The following is a 5,548-nucleotide window of genomic DNA, read 5'->3' as shown; positions in this document are numbered from 1 at the left end:
ATTCTTCCTGTGCCCCCTCTCATTCCAACCCATTTCTGTCTGATTTGACTGTTAATATTTGCAATTTTATCCTTTGAATTTGCTTCCTCTGGTATTAAAATACAGACACTCCTGCGAACAATCAGTTACTCACACTTGATTGTGAATGAGGCTCAGAGGGTGGGATTTGATAAGGGGGTAGGGATAAGAGCAAGAGAGTTCTGGAAGCTGGTACAGGTGTTGTTGTCAGGCTGTTTGTGGAAAGACTGCTAAATACATAGTCTGGTCTGCTACTCACTACCTGTAAACTTGTTGGAGTCACTTAACACTCTTGAACCTCAAGTATCACATATGAAATATGGGATAATCATGCTTGCCTGGTTTACCTAACAGGATTATTTGAAGGCCCAAATGAGAATATATGTGCAGCAAAAAGTTTGTAAACTCTGATGTGCTATGTAAAGTAAAGATACCAAAGGGCTTGAAGAAAGGGAGAGAGAAATGTGGCCAAGGCAACGTCTACTTACGTTATAACTAAGGTGGATTCTGGTGCCACTCTATGATCATACTCAGAATTATGACAGTTCAGATGACCAGGAGTCATATATCACCTTCTATATATCGTTGCATTAAAGTAAGCCACTTCCAGCCCGGCCAACACAGTGAGATCGCATCTCTACAAAAAAATAAGAAAAACCTAGCTGGGCATAGTGGCACTTGCCTGTGGTCCCAGCTACTTGGGAGGCTGAGATGGGAGGATTGCTTGAGCCGGGGAGGTTGAGGCTACAGTGAGCCTTGATCCTGATGGCGCCACTGCACTCCAGCCTGGGCAAAAGAGTGAGACCATGTCTCAAAAAAGGAAGCCACTTTTCTTTTCTCTTTACTTTTCTTCTCCAGGAGAATCCATGCCAGCCTAGCTGCTGTCCCTGAGTGGCAGCATAGGGAACTGTAGGGGCAGGGCCTCTGCCCTTCCTAAGGAAGATAGGAGAGGATGGCTACCCGTGTACAGCTGATCCTTTGCCTTCAAGGTTTACCTTTGTCTGAAACCTACTCTTTTTTTTTTTAACAGGGTCTCTGTTGCTCAGGCTGGAGTGCAGTGCCTTGATTACAGTTCACTGCAGCCACGATCTCCTGGGTTCAAGTGATTCTCCCACCTTAGCCTCCTGAGTAGCTGGTACTACAGGTGTGCACCACTATGGCTGGCTATTTTATTTTTTTACTTTTAGTAGAGATGAGATAGCACTATGTTGGGCTCCAACTCTTGAGCTCAAGTGATCCTCTTGTCTTGGCCTCCCAGTGTTGGGATTATCAACCTGAGCCACTGTACCCAGCCTGAAACATACCCTTCAGCAGCAGAAAATTATGTAGCTCTGTGGGGAACAGCTATTCTCTAGGAATAGGCTTCTTCAAGATCAGAATTGTTAAAGTAGTGTAGCAAAAAGAAAGATATTTCAGAGAATGTCCTAATAGCTCAGATGAGGACGCCATCATTTAAATATGACCAGACTCTACATGTATTAGTTGTTCTTTCTTTTGTTCAAGAAGGACATTAAGCACCAATAAATAAATAAATGCCTGCTATCACACGTCCAGGATAACCAAATGGAGCTGTGCATGTGTAATAGGCAGGAAAATGGACCCCAAAGATGTATATACCTTAATTTTTGGAACCTGTGAAAATTCTTTGCAAATGTAATTAGAATAGGGAAATTATACTGGATTATCCATGTGGGCCCAATCTAATCACATGAGCGGTTAAAAGCAGAGTGTTTCTGTGGCCAGAGGCAGCAGAGAGATGCAGCAGAAAAAGAAGTCAGACTATAAGTAGGAGAAGAATTTGACATGTCATTGCTGGCTCTGAGATGCAAAGAGGCCATTAGCAAGGAAGAGATATAGACCTTTCAGAGCTGAAGGGTGGTCCCTAGCTGATACCCAACACAGAAATAAGGACCTACAATCCCAAGGAAATGAATTCTGCCAGTAACCTGAGTGGGCCTAGAAAGAGTCTTTCCACAGCCTCTTGATTAAGAGCCCAGAGGGCTGACATCTTGATTTTGGCTTTGTGATACTGTGTCCGGAATTGGTGGGTTCTTGGTCTCACTGACTTCAAGAACAAAGCCACGGACCCTCATGGTGAGTGTTACAGTTCTTAAAGGTGGCGTGTCCGGAGTTTGTTCCTTCTGATGTTCGGATGTGTTCGGAGTTTCTTCCTTCTGGTGGGTTCGTGGTCTCGCTGGCTCAGGAGTGAAGCTGCAGACCTTCGCGGTGAGTGTTGCAGCTCTTAAAGCAGTGCGTCTGGAGTTGTTCGTTTCTCCTGGTGGGGGTCGTGGTCTCGCTGGCTTCAGGAGTGAAGCTGCAGACCTTCACGGTAAGTGTTACAGGTCATAAAGGCAGTGTGGACCCAAAGAGTGAGCAGTAGCAAAATTTATTGCAATGAACAAACCTTCCACAGTGTGGAAGAGGACCCCAGCCGGTTGTCACTGCTGGCTCCGGCAGCCTGCTTTTATTCTCTTATCTGGCCCCACCCACATCCTGCTGATTGGTCCATTTTACAGAGAGCCGATTAGTCTGTTTTACAGAGAGCTGATTGGTCCGTTTTGACAGGGTGCTGATTGGTGCATTTACAAACCCTGAGTTAGACACAAAAGTTCTCCACGTCCCCACTTGATTAGCTAGATACGGAGTGTGGATTGGTGTATTTACAAACCCTGAGCTAGACACAGAGTGCTGATTGGTGCATTTACAAACCTTGAGCTAGATACAGAGTGCCGATTGGTGCATTCACAATCCCTTAGCTAGACATAAAGATTCTCCAGGTCCCCAGCAGATTAGCTAGTCACAGAGCGCTGATTGGTGCATCCACAAACCCTGAGCTAGACACAGAGTGCTGATTGGTGCATTTACAAACCTTGAGCTAGATACAGAATGCTGATTGGTGTATTTACAATCCCTCAGCTAGATATAAAGGTCTCCAAGTCCCCACTAGACTCAGGAGCTCAGCTGGCTTCACCCAGTGGATCTCGCACCAGGCCGCAGGTGGAGCTGCCTGCCAATCCTGTGCTCTGCGCCTGCACTCCTCAGCCCTTGGGCGGTTGATGGGACTGGGCGCCTTGGAGCAGGGAGTGGCGCTGGTTGGGGAGGCTTGGGCTGCACAGGAGCCCATGGGAGGAGAGGAGGCTCAGGCATGGCAGGCTGCAGGTCCCGAGCCCTGCGGGGAGGCAGCTAAGGCCCAGCGAGAAATCGAGCACAGCAGCTGCTGGCCCAGGTGCTAAGCCCGTCGCTACCGGGGCTTGCAGGCAGGCTGGCGGCTCCGAGTGCTGGGCTGCCGAGTCCACGCCCACCCGGAACTCGCGCTGGCCCACAAGCGCCCCGCGCAGCCCCAGTTGCCGCCCCCACCTCTCCCTCCACACCTCCCCGCAAGCTGAGGGAGCTGGCTTCGGCCTTGGCCAGCCGCGAAAGGGGCTCCCATAGTGCAGCGGTGGGCTGAAGGGCTCCTCAAGCGCAGCCAGAGTGGGAGCCAAGGCCCAGGAGGCGCGGAGAGCGAGCGAGGGCTGCCAGGGCTGCCAGCATGCTGTCACCTCTCAATATTAGGAGCACAGAAGCCAGCTCAGCCAACCTGGCATTCTGATCTATAGAAACTGAGAGGTAAGACATTTTTGTTGTTTCATGCCACTAAGTTTGTGGTAAGCTGTTATGATGGGCAGTAGAAAATATGGCTGGGCGTGGTGGCTCACGCCTGTAATCCCAGCACTTTGGGAGGCCAAGGTGGGCAGATCACCTGAGGTCGGGAGTTCGAAACCAGGCTGACCAACGTGGAGAAACCCCGTCTCTACTAAAAATACAAAATTAGCTGGGTGTGGTGGCACATGCCTGTGATCCCAGCTACTGGGGAGGCTGAGGCAGGAAAGTCGCTTAAACCCAGGGGGCGGAGGTTTCGATGAGCTGAGATCATACCATTGCACTCCAGCCTGGGCAACAAGAGCGAAACTCCATCTCAAAGAAAAAAAAAATAAAAAGAAAATTAATACACTATGTGAGAGGCGGCTGGACAGCAAATAGCTGTTTCGAAGAACCACCTTTATAATTTTCCATTTAGCCGCTATATTTGAATATTTTTTTCTGATAACATTATGTGAACATGTAGTAACATGACTCTAAATCAGCAGGGACCTCAGTTTCATTTACTTTAGACCAGGGCATGACTGCCTTTATTTTTTATTCCCCTGATGCTCCTCAAGGTGAATTTTGTGCACAGCTCTTTGTCTCTATATATAACTTAAAAAAAACCCAAAATATTACATACGTTCAGTATATGTGCTATTATTAAGTATATAGCTTGATGAAGTTTTCATGTGTAAATACCTGAGAACCACCACCCAGATTGAGATATAGAATATTTTCATCACTTTAGTGGATGCTCCTGCAAGCTTAATGCCTTTTTCTAGTCAATACTTGCCGCATTCAGAGTCATCCACTCTTCTGACTTACACCATCATTGATTAGTCGTGTCTGTTGTTGAGATTCATGTAAATGGAATCATGCAGTGTGCACTTTTATGTCTGGCTTCCTTCACTCAACACACTGTTCTTGAAATTCACTCATGGTGTATAAACAGCTCATTCCTTTTAAAGCACTGTATAGCATTCTATTGTATGCCTAAACCTATATTTGTTTATTCAGTCTCTCACTGATGGTTATTTGGGTTGTTCCAGTCTTGAACCTTAATGAGTACAGCTGCCGTGTGCTTTCTTGTACATGTCTTTTGGTGGACACATATACACATTTCTCATGGGTACATCCTTATGAGTGGAATCTCTGGGTCTGCTCATAGGGTAGATTAATTTATATTTTAAGTCAGATTATTCCAAACACGTAATTCAAAATTGGTGAATTATGTTTAGCCATTTTTATGTGATATATTATTGTTAAAAAAAGTTTTTGGAATACTTCATCAGTTTGCATGTCATCCTTGCTCAGGGGCCATGCTAATCTTCTCTGTATTGTTCCAATTTTAGTATATATGTTGCCAAAGGGAGCACTTCATATGATATATTATTGATAGAAATAATTAAAAAAAATTTTTTTTGAGACAGAGTCTCACTCTGTTGCCCAGGCTGGAGTACAGTGGTGTGATCTTGGCTCACCACAACTTCGGCCCCGTGGGTTCAAGCGATTCTCTTGTCTCAGCCCCCCGAGTAGCTGGGATTACACAGGTGTGCTAATTTTTTGTATTTTTAGTAGAGATGGGGTTTCGTCATGTTGGCCAGGCTGGTCTCAACCTCCTGACTCAGGTGATCCTCCCGCCTTGGCCTCCCAAAGTGCTGGGATTATGGGCGTGAGCCACCACACCCAGCTGAAATAATTTTATTTATACAAATAAGCTAAGAAACTATAAACCTATAGATATCATAATATAGGTATGTTGTCTGCATGTAAGTGGAGCTCTATTCTTTTGAAAAAGAGCACCCAGTCAGAAAAGCCATTTATGATTTAAAACAAGGCAGCTATAGGAAAGTTTGATTTCTCAGAACTTAAAAAGCTGTACTAAAGGTGATCCTGCATTTCCCTG

The 5,548-nt window shown here is 46.0% G+C and overlaps 1 non-coding gene across 1 annotated transcript; it reads right to left on the bottom strand.

Annotated features, from left to right (window-relative positions):
* Positions 1-4,911: 4,911 nt before the first annotated feature.
* On the bottom strand, positions 4,912-5,018 carry LOC115933932 (U6 spliceosomal RNA). The gene has a single exon (XR_004069758.1). It is a non-coding gene; the product is annotated as a U6 spliceosomal RNA (small nuclear RNA).
* Between the last annotated feature and the right edge of the window lie 530 nt (positions 5,019-5,548).

This window comes from Gorilla gorilla, chromosome 11, assembly GCF_029281585.2.
Source record: "Gorilla gorilla gorilla isolate KB3781 chromosome 11, NHGRI_mGorGor1-v2.1_pri, whole genome shotgun sequence".
In the NCBI taxonomy this organism is placed as follows: Eukaryota; Metazoa; Chordata; class Mammalia; order Primates; family Hominidae; genus Gorilla; species Gorilla gorilla.
Note: the sequence above shows the minus strand (reverse complement) of the source record. Positions and strands in the feature narration are given on the sequence as shown.